Raw genomic sequence first — 16,096 nt, 5'->3', positions numbered from 1 at the left:
TTTTGTTTGAATGCTGTATCTATTTATAGAAAATTTAAAGACAAATGACATCAAATAGAACTTCATTTTGTCAGGAGAGGGATGGGGTATGGATTCATTTGAACAAGAGAACTATGGTAAAATGTTATATTTAAGAATAAAGTCACAGTCCTGCGAGTTTCTTCCTTCTCTCTGCAGCTGGCCTCTGGCCTCTGGCCTCTAGCCACTTCCCTCGTGTCATGGCCCCGAAACGGCAATCTTCGCTTCTGACTCAGTCCAAGAAACCCAAATCGGCTCCGTCCCCGAAATTGGAGGACAAGTCTGCCACTCCCGGCCTGCCGAAGGGAGAAAAAGAACAGCAAGAAGCAATTGAACACATTGACGAAGTACAAAATGAAATAGACAGACTTAATGAACAAGCAAGTGAGGAAATACTAAAAGTAGAACAAAAATATAATAAACTCCGCCAACCGTTTTTTCAGAAGAGGTCAGAATTGATCACTAAAATCCCAAATTTTTGGGTAACCACATTTGTCAACCATCCACAAGTGTCTGCACTGCTTGGGGAGGAAGACGAAGAGGCTCTGCATTATTTAACCAGAGTTGAAGTAACAGAATTTGAAGACATTAAATCAGGTTACAGAATAGATTTTTATTTTGATGAAAATCCCTACTTCGAAAATAAAGTTCTCTCCAAAGAATTTCATCTGAATGAGAGTGGTGACCCATCCTCAAAGTCCACTGAAATCAAATGGAAATCTGGAAAGGATTTGACAAAACGCTCGAGTCAAACACAGAATAAGGCCAGCAGGAAGAGACAACACGAAGAGCCAGAGAGCTTCTTTACCTGGTTTACTGACCACTCTGATGCAGGTGCAGATGAGTTAGGAGAAGTCATCAAAGATGACATTTGGCCAAACCCCTTGCAGTACTATTTGGTTCCTGATATGGACGATGAATAGGGAGAGGCAGAAGATGATGACTATGATGATGAAGAAGAAGAAGGCTTGGAAGATATTGATGAAGAAGGAGATGAAGGTGAAGAAGATGAAGATGAAGATGATGATGAAGGGGAAGAAGGAGAGGAGGATGAAGGCGGGGATGACTAGCAGAGAAGACTGATGGATTCCGACTCTCTTTTTTATTTTCTTTTTATTAAATTTCTCCAGTCCCTGGGAGCAAGTTGCAGTCATTTCCCTCCCGTCCCCAATCCCTCTTGTGCTCAGTCGCCCTGTTTCTGAGGTCTCGCTTCTCAATACCATGGTTCTCAACTTATTTTTGGGGAAATGTCTTGAGCAAAATACAATGGGAAAAGAAAGAATCTCCACTACTCTGTTCTACATTAATTTTTATCTTTTCTTGTCTTGAACTGTGGATTCAACACCACCACCACCATGTTCTGTGGGAAAAAAGAAAAGCCCTCCAGCCCCTTTGGCTCTGCTGGAGGCTGGAGGGTGCTAGGCCCCTGTGTAGTAGTGCATAGAATTCTAGCTTTTTTTCCTTTCTCTGTATATTGGGCTCAGAGATTACACTGTGTCTATGTGAATACAGACAGTTAGCATTTACCAACATGTATCTGTCTACTTTCTCTTGTTTAATAAAAAGAAAAAAAAGGGGGGGTTAGAAGGTCAGCAAGGGTGGGTTTGAGGTGTCTGGGGGGGTAAGTGGGCATTGTGACAACATGGCTTCTCCTTTGGCATGTTTAATTGTGATGTTTAACAGACATCCTTGCAGTTTAAGATGACACTTTTAAAATAAAATTCTCTCCTAAAGATGACTCGAGCCCTACCACTCAATGGGAGAATCAGCAGAACCTGTAGGGGTTTATTTGGAGTTCACATTCTCTGTTGTAACTTTATTTTTAATTTTTTTTTTATTTTTAGTTTTTTGGTTTTCACTGAAAGGAAAAGATGCTCATTTTAAATGTTGAAGTGTACAAGTTGCTTTGTTACAATAAAACCAATGTATACACAAAGAAAAAACAAACAAAAAAAAAGAATAAAGTCACAGAAAAAAAAACAATAGTTATATTTCCAGCATTGTCAAACCAACAAACATTTGACTCCTGAAGAAAGGAAGACTTAAAATTAAGAAAACAAGATGTAGAGAAACATTTTTAGGTGTTCTTGAAAAAAATGTAACAATTTCTATCAGAAAGTTTTTTTCAGTTTGAGAAAAATGGGGAAATTGAAGGGAAGTTTTGTTTTGGATCATACATATATGTTTCTCTCCATGTTTGTGGATGATGCTGCAGCTCTGTGGTGAAGAAAGGTTATTGAGGTAGGGTATCTCACCTCGTTGGTAGTCAAGAAGGAGAGTGAGACTGTGAACAATAGGCTGGGGAAGACACATGTCTTTCTAGATGGAACCTGCTTTTTCCAATTAGGTCACACTTCTTCCCACTCCCTCCTAATTCTGTCATACTATGAATCAACCAAGAGATTAGACAACTTGATCTGTTGATTATATCAGAGCCCTCGGGATCTGTTAGTTTCCCAAAAGTCTATCCACTGGCAGCAAGTCTTGAACACGAGACTCATCAACTTTCAATCATATAGTATCCAAACTATCATGGAATTCTTAAAACTAATAAACTCTCATTATGTTTCCTTGATTACTCTCCACTCACTCTTCTAAATTATTTATCATTTAGTTTTTTATTTGTGGGTTTTTTTTTTTTGTTGTTGGTTTTTTCTGCTTACCATTCTGTATTAGATGAGGTTCTCCGGAGAGACAGATGAATAGACTATATAATGAAATAGATGAAGAAGACTTTATTAGGGGAGTCAGATCAAGCAGTTAGGAATACTAGTATGTTCCATATAGATCATCTAAAAGCTTGAGAACCTCAGATAATAATTGCCTGCATCCATCCAAATCTAAGGCCTCAAAACACAAAAAGCCAAAGAAGTATTTTTCCATATAAGGCAAAAAGAAAAGTCCTAAAATCTCAGAAGGTTGAATAAATTCTCAGGTTCTGCAGTTCTGAAGTCCAGAATTAAGCGAAGGATAGACTGACTTCAGAAATGATAGGTAGAGAGATAGACGTCATATCTTTACAGGGTACACGCTGTAGTATTTTTGTAGTGTCCAATATATACCAAGAAATTGTACAAATTTAAACAGTGGGTATTCATAGTCCTTACATTAAGAGCATATTGTTTTTTAGCAAATATTATGTTTTAACATGCAGTTTAACAATTTTTAATAATAAACATATCATCATATTTTGAACTATTAGCATTTTTCTGAGTCCCTTATTTCTTGTTACCTGAAGAGTATATGCTGAAGAAAAGAAAGGAAACAGAAGGCTTTGCCTGGATCTCCTGTGTGCCCTGAACATGCTCTGTGTCAGGAAGATAAGGCTTTTGCCACTGAAGAGTTAGGTTTGTACTGCCTAAGAGAGCATATTTTTCTTTTATCTTATCTTAGAATATGTTCTTCTAAGGAAATGGCATTTTTATCTTCATTTTTATCTCACGAAGTTGTTAATGTACAATATCATTGAACAATCAACAAGTGACTGTACTCGGCACACTCTGTAGACTGGAGAGTTATCATTTATAAAGTAAATTCACATTCGTTCATGAACCTGAGAGACTGAAGGCCATTTTTAAATGTTTCTGTTTTAAAATATTGTTAGATAATTTACTTAAGAATCATTTGTCTTGGAAGATGGATTTAGTTGAGAATTTTGATTTAAAATATTTCAAAATGAAATATAAAGTCATTCTTTGCATAGGCGTCAGTCTGGAATCATCACAGGTCCAAGAGACAATTGTGTTAAACTTCATTTTTAATACTTTGATTTACTACCTCTGTATTCATGATAAATAATTTAAAAGGTCCTTAGTTTTTATTTTAAGTAGTAAAGAATAAAAATTGAAAACCGAGAAAATAAAAAAAAACTAACTTCTTTTCCTACACATATTAAATATTAAAAATACAACAAAGCCTGAAAATTTTGGAATACCGTATCAGCGGCAAGTTTCATCTCTGTTAGCGCTTTTCTCTATTATTATTAAATAATGACAAACAACATTTTTGAATTAGAAACATATGAAGTCTAATTTACTTATTTTCAGTTTGACCATTCTGACACCAAGTCAACAAGTCTCTCAGTTTTTAAGCAGAGTAAAAAACATTTGAAAGATACAAAGAGCATACAGCTCTTCAGTAAGAAAAATAAATATGAGAGCACAAAACACGATTACAGGCAATCGAAAGACTATGACATCTCTGAAGTCACACCAAGGAACATTCATTTAGTTATTTTTTTAAAAGAAGATTCTAATAAATTTATGAACATTTTTGAAATTAATTTTTAAAAAATAAAAAGTTGCTAATCACATTGTCGTATGTTTTGTAATATTTTTTGGCTGCCTTTTGACAATGAGAAAAACATAGCCTCCAAATAAGACACTGTTTTTGAAAATATATTTTATTCATTATATATGCACATGTTATTTTATATATATATACATATTTGTGTACATATGTATGTATGTCTGTGCACATGCATGCACACAGACACACACATACACACACGTAAATTTATAAATACAGTCAGCTCAGTTCCTATAACGCTATTTGTATGTATATTTAAGACATGGCCACATTCTATTAGATACCAAACTGTGTGGGACTCTTCCCTGGAGAAAGCTATTCTTCCCACTCTCGGTATTGCTTAGTTGCTTATAGCTCTTTGTGTAGGCTTGAGACCTTAGTCCTAACACCCTTCCGTGTTAGCATATCTACTGATATCCTTGCTGTTCAGGTCTTGTTTAGGCAGCCGTGTTGATGAGAGCTCCTGGGTATAGCTTCTCTGATATTTCTAGGAAACAAAATTTCACAGCATACTTATTGTTCATCTAAGTTTTATATTCTTTGCATGTTCCTTCCATTACATTCTCTGTACCTTAGAGGGAAGAATGTTATAGTTGCATTGATTGTGTTTGAAACCATTCAATCTTTTGTTCTTTGCATTTTGGTCACTTCTGATGTTCTGAAACGGTCTCTGTCTGTGGCAAACAGATTTTTATTTGATAAGGGGCGAGGATAATATTTATCTGTAGATATAAAGGTAAATGTTTAGAAGGTAGTTAGGGATTATGCTAGTTCTTAAAGTAGTTGTTGCAGATTCTCCTCCAAAATGCACAACTTTAACCCCAGACAGTTGCTCAACTCTACAGTATCGGGCATGATTTCCCATTTACTGAGTAACCTTAAGTCCAGTTAGAGAGTTGTTGGTTACCAGCAAGCTATGTATGTCACTATTCCACCTTAGGAATATTTTGCCGTGATGGCCATTGTTGTGGTAGGACTATTGCTGTTTCCTTCCCATGAAAGTTTAAAGGGCACCTTCTGGTACCAAGAATGCTAGTCTTTAGAGAAGTTGCTTTCAGATAGCAGCCAGTTCAAATCCTCTGTGTTCTGTCTGTGCACGTTGTCTTCAACAACAGGGGCTTAATCTTCATCTATAATCATCAACCTGTATTTCAGGTGTCACTTGGACAACATTGAACAAGAACTCAAAAAGAAGTCTTATCATGCCTGGTGTTTGGGTCTTCGTTAGGCTGTGTCTGGAAGCATTGCCAGACTTGGTGAGAATATCCCTGAGCCCACATGTGCAAATGGATACAGCGATTTATATATAATATTAAGTCCATAGACAGTAATAAGATTTCTTGTGATTTTTCAGGCATCGGATACAGTGACTTATATATAATATTAAGTCTGTAGACAGGAATAAGATTTCTTATGATTTTTCAGGCATCGTCTGTGATTTGCCCTGCTCCCCACTTCTTCTATATGGATACCCCTTCTCCTCCCTGATTAGATGCTCCTATCATTCCCATTCATTCTTTTAAATAACTCTTCCTTCTGGATATTCCTTAAGTGTTAAATGATAGTTGCTAATGAATTGTTAAGTAAACATGTGTCTTAACCGTCAGAAAAACCCTATTACTTACAGAGTCTTCAGGGAGAATATAATCATAAAAACCATTGTGTCTGATAACTATATTGTTTAGGTTCTTCCCAGTCAACAATCACAGTCTACTACATGTTAGCATATTTTCAATCAATATAAATTTAAAATAGTTTATTCTAAATGATAAAAAAGCAGAATGGTTATTATGCTCAAGCATTGTTAAATAATCAACATAGGCAACGTGGTGAGGACCTTTCTCTTTTAAAGGAAATGTGTATAGTCACGTTTTATATATATTTAAGCTCAGAAACTGCATTTTAATATTGAATTGCTAAGTGAAAATTCACATGTAGCAGGCACTTCAATTTGGAACTTATATGTACTTGAGTATGTTCAGACTATTCAGTTTGAAGCATCTCTGGGATTACAATCAGAATGTTTCAAAATTTCATTCTGTCTGATTGTTAATTGATGTGCAACTGAAACAATGGGCCTCGTGTACAATAACCATTTTTAATGTAAAAATGATATTGATGTGGTAGCAATCATCCTTTCTCCAAAACAAAGCTCTCAACCTGCAGAGTTTTTAGGGGAAAGTATGGTGAGTGCTATGTACCATAATGCTGAGATTATAACCTACCTGTAGTCCTTAAAGTAGTTACTAAACAATAGACTTTTCCGGCTCATCAGTAAGCAACATTTCTAGGATATTTTATGTGAATACTGTTCATTAAGTTTGTATATATTTTAATAAGCAAGAATGAAATAAAATCCTCAATACTGTTATGTTTTTAAATAAAAAAGACTTTGTTTATGAAAATTGGAAAAAGATATGTCAGTAAGTATTAGACATATGGAACTGCCGGATGAGCAGTTGTATCTTTTTGCAGTCAAAAGAACACATCCCATTGAAAGACCCTACAGACCCCCTCCTCAAAACCCGCAGCTACCATGCTCCCGGGGGAACGTCCTGTTTGCTTTAAAAAAACTCTCCGGATCAGCAGCCAGCCTGCTCCCGTAAGAACATCTCATGTGATTCCCCAAATCCCCCCTCCTTCCCTTCTACCTTTTCTCTCCCCATCTCCCCTTACCCCCATCCCACCCCACCCCCAAGATCCTAATTTTCTCCCCAGCAATTGGGTCTACTTCCCTTAGCCAAGAGGATAACTATATGTTTTTCCTTGGGTTCACCTTCTTACTTAGCTTCTTTAGGTTCACCTATTGTAGACTCCGTGGCCCTAATTTATGGCTAGAAACCAATTATGAGCGAGTACATCCCATGTTCATCTTTTTGGGTCTGGGACACCTCAAAGGAAAGGTGTATAGGGGAGCACGGAACCACAATTCTTAGTTAAGGGAACCACATTAGGGTGAGCAAGAGATTTGACCCTAGAGGGGCTCCCAAGTGCCCAACATGAGGTTCCCAGTTAGTTCCTTGGGTAGCTGAGGATTGGGAACCTGAAATGACCCTATCCGAGAGCAATACTGACGAATATCTTGCATATCATCATAGAACCTTCATCTGGTGATGGATGGTGACAGAGACAGAGACCCACACTGGAGCACTGGACTGAGCTCCCAAGGTCCCAATGAGGAGCAGAAGGAGGGAGAACATGAGCAAAGAAGTCGGGACCACGAGGCGTGCACCCACCCACTGAGACAGTGGAGCTGATCTACTGGGAGCTCACCAAGGCCAGCTGGACTGTGACCGAAAAAGCATGGGATAAAACTGGACTCTCTGAACATGGCGAACAATGAGGGCTGATGAGACGCCAAGGACAATGGCACGGGGTTTTGATCCTACTTAATGTGCTGGCTTTGTGGAAGCCTAGCCAGTTTGGATGTTCACCTTCCTAGATATGGACGGAGGGGGGAGGACCTAGGACTTACCACAGGGCAGGGAACCTGGACTGCTCTGTGGACTGGAGAGGGAGGGGGAGAGGAGTGGGGGGAGGGGTAGAAGGGTGGGAGGAGGGGGAGAAGGGTGGGAGGAGGGGGAGGGAAATGGGAGGCTGGGAGGAGGTGGAAACTTGTTTTTTGTTTATGTTTTTTTTTCTTCTTTTCTTAATAAAAAAAATTATTAAAAAAAAAAAAGAACATCTCATGTGCCTGAGAGAGCAGGAGATAGAGATAGGAAGACTGCAAGGCAAGATGTCAATAAGATAGGATGTCAACAAAGCAGGTTAGCTATAAGATAGGAACAGGATGATTGTTGCCAGGCATCCATGCTGAGAGAGGAAACCTTTCATGCATAACCACGCTTTTGCTTCTGTAAACTTGCTTCTTGCTGACACCCATGCTGAGAGGGGAAACCATTCATGCCCCCGCCTCATTCCGGTCGATCGATAACCACGCTTTTGCTTCTGTAAACTTGCTTTTTGCTCTTCCCTATAAAAAGCCCGCCCTCCAGTTGGCAGGTGCGCAAATCTTCCGAGAGATCTTGCTGCCCACAGGTACCTGTGTCTACTCAATAAACCTCTTGCGATTTGCATCCGTGCGGTCTCGGCCTGTTCCTTGGCGTTGGGGAGGTCTCCTCCTGAAAAGAGGTCCTCGTCGAGGGTCTTTCACCATGTTTGGGGAGAACCTCCGTAAACAAGCAAGTAGTAAAAGAATAAGCCTCAATATTTTTTTAATCATTAGGTAATAAAGAAATAGAACAATTATCATCACCTTGAAACAATATTTCAAGTTTTTTTTTAAGTTTTAGAGAAAGTTAATTTTAAGGAGACGGGCGTCAAATAAGCATGTGGCACACATTTCCACTTCTATTATCTCTGGATTATTATTTTATTTGTCTCTGTGTAACACCAAAAAGTGCTAAAATCTCATAAAAGAAATTTTGCTAGCATATAAGGATTATCTCCAACTACTGAAATGAAAAAAAAACAAAAATGTGGAAGTATTTAAAGCGATTGTGAAATTTGATCTCAGCTACTGAAGATATTTTAACTAGCAAGATTCCATTGATCTTCTACAAAGCTTTGTCAACGAAAGCTTTTTTCTTCAAATTGATTCTCCATTTTCTCTTCTCATTTCCTCAACAATGCACAGCAGGAATCTCTGTCTACAGATGGAAAACAGGATCTAGCTCTAGGCATATGGATAAAACAAAGAAGCCTCGATTAAAGGGGGAGAAAAAGACTGCTGTTCCTATTTGAACTTAAAATTATTGATCTTGTCAATCAGTTACAAACACTGAGCGCCATTTAATTCGGTAATGAGCATTAATGGCATAGGAACATGGCTGACCATTTTAAAAGGAAAAAGAAAAATCTGCAGGATAATAGTATATTGCTATTTTTTTCTGTGGCCCAATGTCTGTTAGGGTGTGTTCTATTTCACAGATATGAAGTCAGTCTTGAGTTTCTTAGAATTGACAGGGCTCCGTGTAGAACTCAAACTACTCATGTGTATTAGGAGGGGACAACTTCAGTGTGAATTTTTCAGGTCTTTTCTATTTCCTTTAGATAAAGAGAAGAGCATTTGAATTAGATAAAAGCTTTTAAAAAAGGAGAAGAAAAGTGATCAAAGATACTAAGTGGCTGAGAGAAGATGATTTTTTTGTAGCATTACTTAAAATAGACAAGTCAAAGAACTGAACAAGGTGAAGGCATCACAGTCATTATTACTTGCTCTGCAGAAGAAATACAGATGCTATTGGGTCCTCCCAACACTCTGCAACTGCCTCTCACCTTCACTGACATCCATGCCCTGGAGCTCATCAGAAATTCAGACTCTGCCAAGCCTTTCCTTCAGTCACTGGAAGCATTTTGTTATTTTCTTTTTAGCAGGCTAGTAGCATTTGAAATGTTATTGTAAGCAAAAAGAAACCTCGTCTGACTGAAGATGATATGTATCATTCCTACAGGCAGAGCATTCATGAAGTCCCCAGTGAATACTCTTCTGTGCTTTTCCATAAAGTCTGGATGTGAAATTCTGAATCTGTTTAATGTAGGAACCAACCATGATAAGCTAAATAGAAACAGACCACCCAAAGGAAGTTCTTTACTTCCAACCATTATCACCTGCCAGAGTAGGACTCAGCCATAGATAAGTTTAATGGAGGCCTGAGTCTCAGTAGTTTAACCTGAAGCAATACCTGGTTGCAGGAAGAACCACAAACTGAGATTACCTGAGCACCACCCAAGAACGGAGCATCCAAAGGAAATGCCTGACGTTCCAACCGCTGTAGATAGGACCACCTGCCAGCAAAGACACCCCTAGACCAATGGCAGCCAGTCGGGTCCTGAAACTTAGAAACCCCTCACCCACACCTTTACTACTATAGAAACCCAACTCTTGAGCTTGGAGCTCTCTGATCACTCCAATACGTTGGACATTTGGAGAGACGCACTTTGCAAACTTGCATAAAATAAAGGCTTTTTGTTTTTATGTGTAAGACTTGGTCTCCTTTCTGGTTTTGGGGGGACTTCGCGGATCTGGGCATAACATTTAACCTTAGGGTGTGTGTGGTCATCACCAACAAAGCTACATCAGTCACGTGCGGTTTTCCAACCAAACTGCAGTTCATGCTTCAGACACTTCTGCTCAACTGTCACCTCCCAATGAAGTCACTCCCAACCTTCCTTACTTTTACTTAATGTAATATGTCGATGATTTGTGCTAATGAAGGGACATGGAAAAACAGAAATATCCCATCAGAACATAGTTGATTCTATATTTTACTTATCTAAACTATGAAACTGTGAAACTTGCCAGCACCATTCATCATCATAAAGTGTTTTGGCCCAGAAAGTTTAAAATTTCAATTTCAAGTTTGAATCTGGAAAGCAGCATACTTAATATAGGCTTTTTTTGTTTTTCCCAGTGTCAATTCAAAAGTAATTTATGTTGCTGTCTCACTTTATGAATGAAGATAAAATGCAAAATCAGTTCATTGTGTAAGTCCTTTATGATTATCCATCAGCCTGTATCGGGGGGAAGTAATATGTTACGTAGAAAATTCAATTAAATTAATATTTTAACATTAAGAAAATCTAAATTGAAGCTAAAATCATCAGAAAAGGTTAGTAAGATTGGTTTTATAGCATTAAGTAAAAGAACATCTCATAAATAATTTTGAACTTAGTTTCTTCAATCTACTTCATGAAATGATGTGCTAAATCCAAGAACAAAAAAATTTTCATTGAGGTTAATCTAAAAAATATTCATATGCTAAATTCTCATTGTATGTCGTTTGTTTAATACAACAAAATTAGTGTTTTTTGGAGAAAATCTCAGCATTTTTATTATAATTGAGAAAAGATATAGGCCTTTGGAAAACTTTGGATTGAGCAAGTAAGTTGAATGATTTTTAAAAAGAAGATATTCTCTTCTCTTTTTTCTCTTAGTTGAGTTTTATTTTCATGAATCCTAAATGCCTTCTCATTAGTAACACTCCTAAGAATATTAATTGTACGTGTTCATTTAAATAGCTCTAAATTTTTGTGTCAAAAGAAATACATACACATATGTCTCGTAGCCATTTAAAATAAGGAATATGTTTTCAAGCTCTTGAAGTATTAGTATCCATAGTTAATCCTACATGCATGGCCTTGAACTATCAGGTATTTACATAATATAGTAGATATATGCAATGTTATAAAGAAGAAAATACCAGGGAAGAAAAGTTGCCAAGTCCAGATACATATAGATACCTTTAGATGGATGTAGAAGTTTAATAATAAAAGCAAGACTGTTATTAGAAAGAAGAGAACTACACAGAACACAGAAAACTAGAATAAACAAAATTTAAATAAATAAAATATTAAATTAAGGAGCAAAACTAGAGCTGGAAAACATTAAATTGAAACAAGAATGAGAATTTGAATATACAAAATGTGGTTTGCACTGTGTCAAAAATTATTGTTGATTCTTCACAATGTCCAATGGGGGTAGACATATTTTACCAGTGAGAACTCATAAGGCACATGGACAATTTATTTTTTCTGAACTATGAAAGAAAGTAGTAGCCAAAAGGAAAAAAACATCACACCAATGGCAAAATTGAAAGACTAGCAAGAACCTGTAAAAAAAAAAAAAGCATCATAATGGCTCTACCACAGGATGAGACAAGTCATTCCAAGAGCACTAAGGGCAATTTAAATATAATTTCAAAGAGAGACATAGCAAAAGATAGCCTGCTTCCTCGGCCAGATGGTGTAACATTAGCAGATGACATTGGAAGGACTGAGTGACTATTTTGCTTCTGTTTTCTCAATCAGGATAAAAATGATATTCAAACTGGGAAGGTAGGACAAACAAGGAAATCCAACCCTGACAAGCAAGAGATAGTAAGAAAGCACTTAGCTGCTCAATGAGCTCACATTACCAGACAGAGATGCATTACCTCCCCCAGGACTGACTTCGTGTGTCACTGGATGTCAGTGTCTGACTCACTGAGCCAATGTGTCTATTCTTCTCTGTGGCAGCAGTGGCTCTCCGGCCCAGGCCCGCATCTTTTCCTTTTAGAACTATTCTTAAGGACTTTATCTACCCTTCCTTTATCCACCCTTCCTGGCTCTGCCTCTCTTTTCCTTAAGATTAGTCTCCACACAACTTTTGTGATGAACTTTCCAGAAAAACCATATTCATAGCCATCTACTTCTTACCTGTTTCTCTGGATGTTTTAAATGGGCCTCTTCATTTCAGCGTAAGTGCGGCTCTTCTAACATCTTTTCTTAGCATTTGATCTCATATCATAAATTACCTGACCTAACTGAGCTGCTCCTCTGTGCAGTGGCCCCATGTATTCCTGTGCATTGCAGCATTCTATGTTTGCTGACTTTCGTGAGCTTGGACGCTTCTGATAATATGTTTGCGGTAATTCTCTTGAGTACTTTGTTCTTTGTATCAAAATTTGCAGCAAAATTTGGTATACTATGAATCTTCCTTTTTGAGAAATCTCAAAGTAATTGAGTATGGTTTATGTATATTCAAATCTTGTGGCCAAATATTCTCCTGAGTTAAATGTAACTTTTATTAAACAACTCAGTATAAATACAAAATTTTTAATATTCTTTATTTGTAAGATTATATGTAATATTTTAAAAATAAAGTTTGTTTTAATTAAAACCATAACATTGCATAGATTTCAGAAGGTAAGAATTATCTTCTTGTTTACCTCTGTTTTGCCTGTATACTAGTCCCTGTAACCAGGGGGAATTAACCCTGCTCATGTCTCTGGGTGTGCATGCATATTTCTGTATATGTGTTTTAGTTCACCTATCAACTTATGTGATTCGCCTCATTCTTTTTTAAATGACAAACTATTCCTTAGAGATGATCACAGCATAGAACAGGAACAGAATGGATATGAGCAAGGGGAAGATTGTTCTTCACACAGCGAACCTAATTCTGCTGTGTCAAATTTATTATGATGCTTACCTGTAAGCAGGCGATGCTGTGGGCTGCTTAAATCAGTCTCTTCTTAGCCAGTTCCAGCTTTCTTGAAGGTTTCACAATGTAAGTTTCTTTCTTTGCTGAGACTGACTCTAGCATTTCAGGGACATTTAAGTATGTTTTCCACTAACTTTAGAACTAAGTGTTAAGAAGCATGGAATTCCAATATGCAAGACCTCCTAAAGAGAGAGCAATCTTCTGCCAATTCGTGACTGCATTTGCATCCTGACTTTTCAGGCATGCCTGAAATTGCATTCTGAGTGGGAAAAAAAAAACCATGGAACTAAATTAATTGTGGTGAATATATATATATATATGAATGAGTGAACATCCACCAATAGAAGTGTCTCTAAATGTGCTTTTGTCTTTCATTTCCATATGTTTTCAGGCAAAAAAAAAGCAAAATAAAAAAATAACTTACTGAATAAACATCTATTAAATAGATACATGTGCTGATGAGGCTAACACCAAAAGAACTGTAGTTTGAAATTATCCTGACAAGGCATAAAAATGAAAACAACAAGAACACCACAGAAATCACGGTTCATAAGCGGCTCAGGAGGGCAGCGTTCAGGAATGCTGGCAGCTGCTTTTCTGCCCAGTCATCAGCATGTGATCCATTGTCGATTACAGTGATATTGGTGTCTAGCCTGTGAGTGGTCTGCCCAGTCATCCGCATGTGATCCACTGTGAATTACATTGACTTTACTGTCTGGTCTGCAAGTGGTACTGATTTCACACTGTGCAGGAAGTAGTGTAAGGCGACCTCTTGCTCCACTCCCCCCGTTTGAGCAGGAGCATTGACAAACTGAAGAATCACTGAAGCTCGATCAAAGAGAAATAGCAGAAATGAATGGGTATATGTTTCCTCAGATGGGAAGAGACAAATGCACAAATAATTCACAGGTCTCTGAATACTTGAAATTCGGTCTTTAATGCAAAATTTGATGCTTTCTGAGGTGGTCTGGATTAGTGGATGCAAACTACAGCCAAAAACTTAGCTCACTACACAGAACATTAACACAAAAGTCAGCTGTAATGGAAAAGGAAACAAAAAATTAAAGACATTGTGTAAAACAGTAAGTTTTCATCTTACAAGAGGTGGCCACATCATCCATAGTGATAGTTCATTGTCTGTCAACTTGAGTAAATTTAGAATTATTATGGAGAAGCATCTCTGAGTTTTTCTATAAGAGTTCTTCCAGAGATTCACTGAAGAAGGCAGATAGATCCTCTGGGAATTGAGTGTTACCATCCCTATCAGTTGGTTTCCTATACTGATTAAAAATGAAAAGGCAAAAGGTGTACCAGTATTTCTCCTTCTCTAAATCCCTAGTGCTGGCACTCCATGTACAAGCATCATGCCCTTACTTCCGCAATACAGGCACTCTTACCATCACACCACAAGAAAGGAATGCTCAAACTGTTAGCTAAAATGAGCCCTTCTGTCAGTCGCTCTTGTTGTGTGTTAGATCACAACATTGAGAAAAGTAAACACATTTTGTACTCAGAGTCTTGTATTGACTATTAACTGATCCAAGTGACTGTCAATAATCGTAATGATTTTTTTTTGTAAAAATAGTGTCCTTAAAATAACTAATGTGAACAGTTCATAATATGCCTTTCATATGATCCTTAAGTCTATGATATGAAACATTTATTTAATCATAACAACAACCTTGTCTGCTGAATCAGGTTTTTATTATCCCTAAAGCTTAGAAGTACCACACACTTATCCCTAATTTTACATGCAAGTCATAGTAAAGCTGGCCACCTACTTCTTTGCCACTGCTTTTAAACTTCATGATGTCCATAACTGGAGCACACATTTTATTTAAAAAAACACATCACCTTTGCACAAGTTTAGATGCCTGGCTGCCAGTGAGTGCATCTTGTCCTTTAATGAGTACCAGGGCTATTTTTGGTGGATGTTTATTAAGCGTCTGCACATCATTGGGTGTCTAAGAATAACAGCTGCAGGTGCTCTTGAGTTAGAGACCATAACTGTTTCTGTGACCCTTAGAGTCTCATTCTGAGAGGGAATCTCCCATGTTAACTGAATTCTTTCTGTGTCTAGCCTATATGCAGTGGTAGTTCAGAAAAATTCCAGAAGGAATACAGGCTACAAAGAGGTGATGGTTTCAAATTATTCTCTGTCAATTATAAGCTACATTGCCCTTGGGCTAGATCTTAATCTACCTAGGTATAATTTTTCTCACCTACAGAAATATGAGAATAGTAACAACATTTAGAAATATAACATGGTTGAAATAATTCAGAGTTGCAGTGATGATCCCACAAGGAAACACATAGAGAAGGTTCTTAGGGCAGTAAATGAGACATGGGAAATGCTAGAGAAATGTTCGCATTCTTGTGATGATAGAGGAGATGACATCTGCCAATGTGATGCTCTGGATACATAAGAAGCAGCCAGCATATGTGCACTCATGCACAACACAAATCATGACAATAAACATCAGTGTGCTTACATTTCTGCAGTGTAGTTAACAGAATTTTAGCATCGCAATCATTTCTTAAAAGTATTGTAATCAAAATGTGTTTTTCTCAGTATTGAGTGCTATTCCATGAATTGTTAAAAATTCTCATCCTCACTGAGTTTCTTAGTGACGGCCACAGCTGCACAGCAGTCACTGACTGGCCTGGCAGCTTGAAGGTCAAGGGTGCAGTAGCTTTAGGTCCTCGGCACTTCAGCATTTAGGCCCTAGTCCAGTCAATTTAAGACTACAGAGATTTGTTCTTTCCTCTGAGACAAGACACAGCAGG

General features: G+C 37.5%; 1 pseudogene; it reads left to right on the top strand.

Annotated features, from left to right (window-relative positions):
- Nucleotides 1–218: 218 nt before the first annotated feature.
- Nucleotides 219–1,550, top strand: LOC121449554 (annotated as a pseudogene).
- The last annotated feature ends 14,546 nt before the right edge of the window (nt 1,551–16,096 follow it).

The sequence above is a fragment of the Microtus oregoni genome, unplaced genomic scaffold (genome assembly GCF_018167655.1).
Source record: "Microtus oregoni isolate MIOR12 unplaced genomic scaffold, Mior012 000000F_ref0000247, whole genome shotgun sequence".
NCBI classification, from domain to species: Eukaryota; Metazoa; Chordata; class Mammalia; order Rodentia; family Cricetidae; genus Microtus; species Microtus oregoni.
This window is presented reverse-complemented; position numbering and strand designations above follow the sequence as displayed.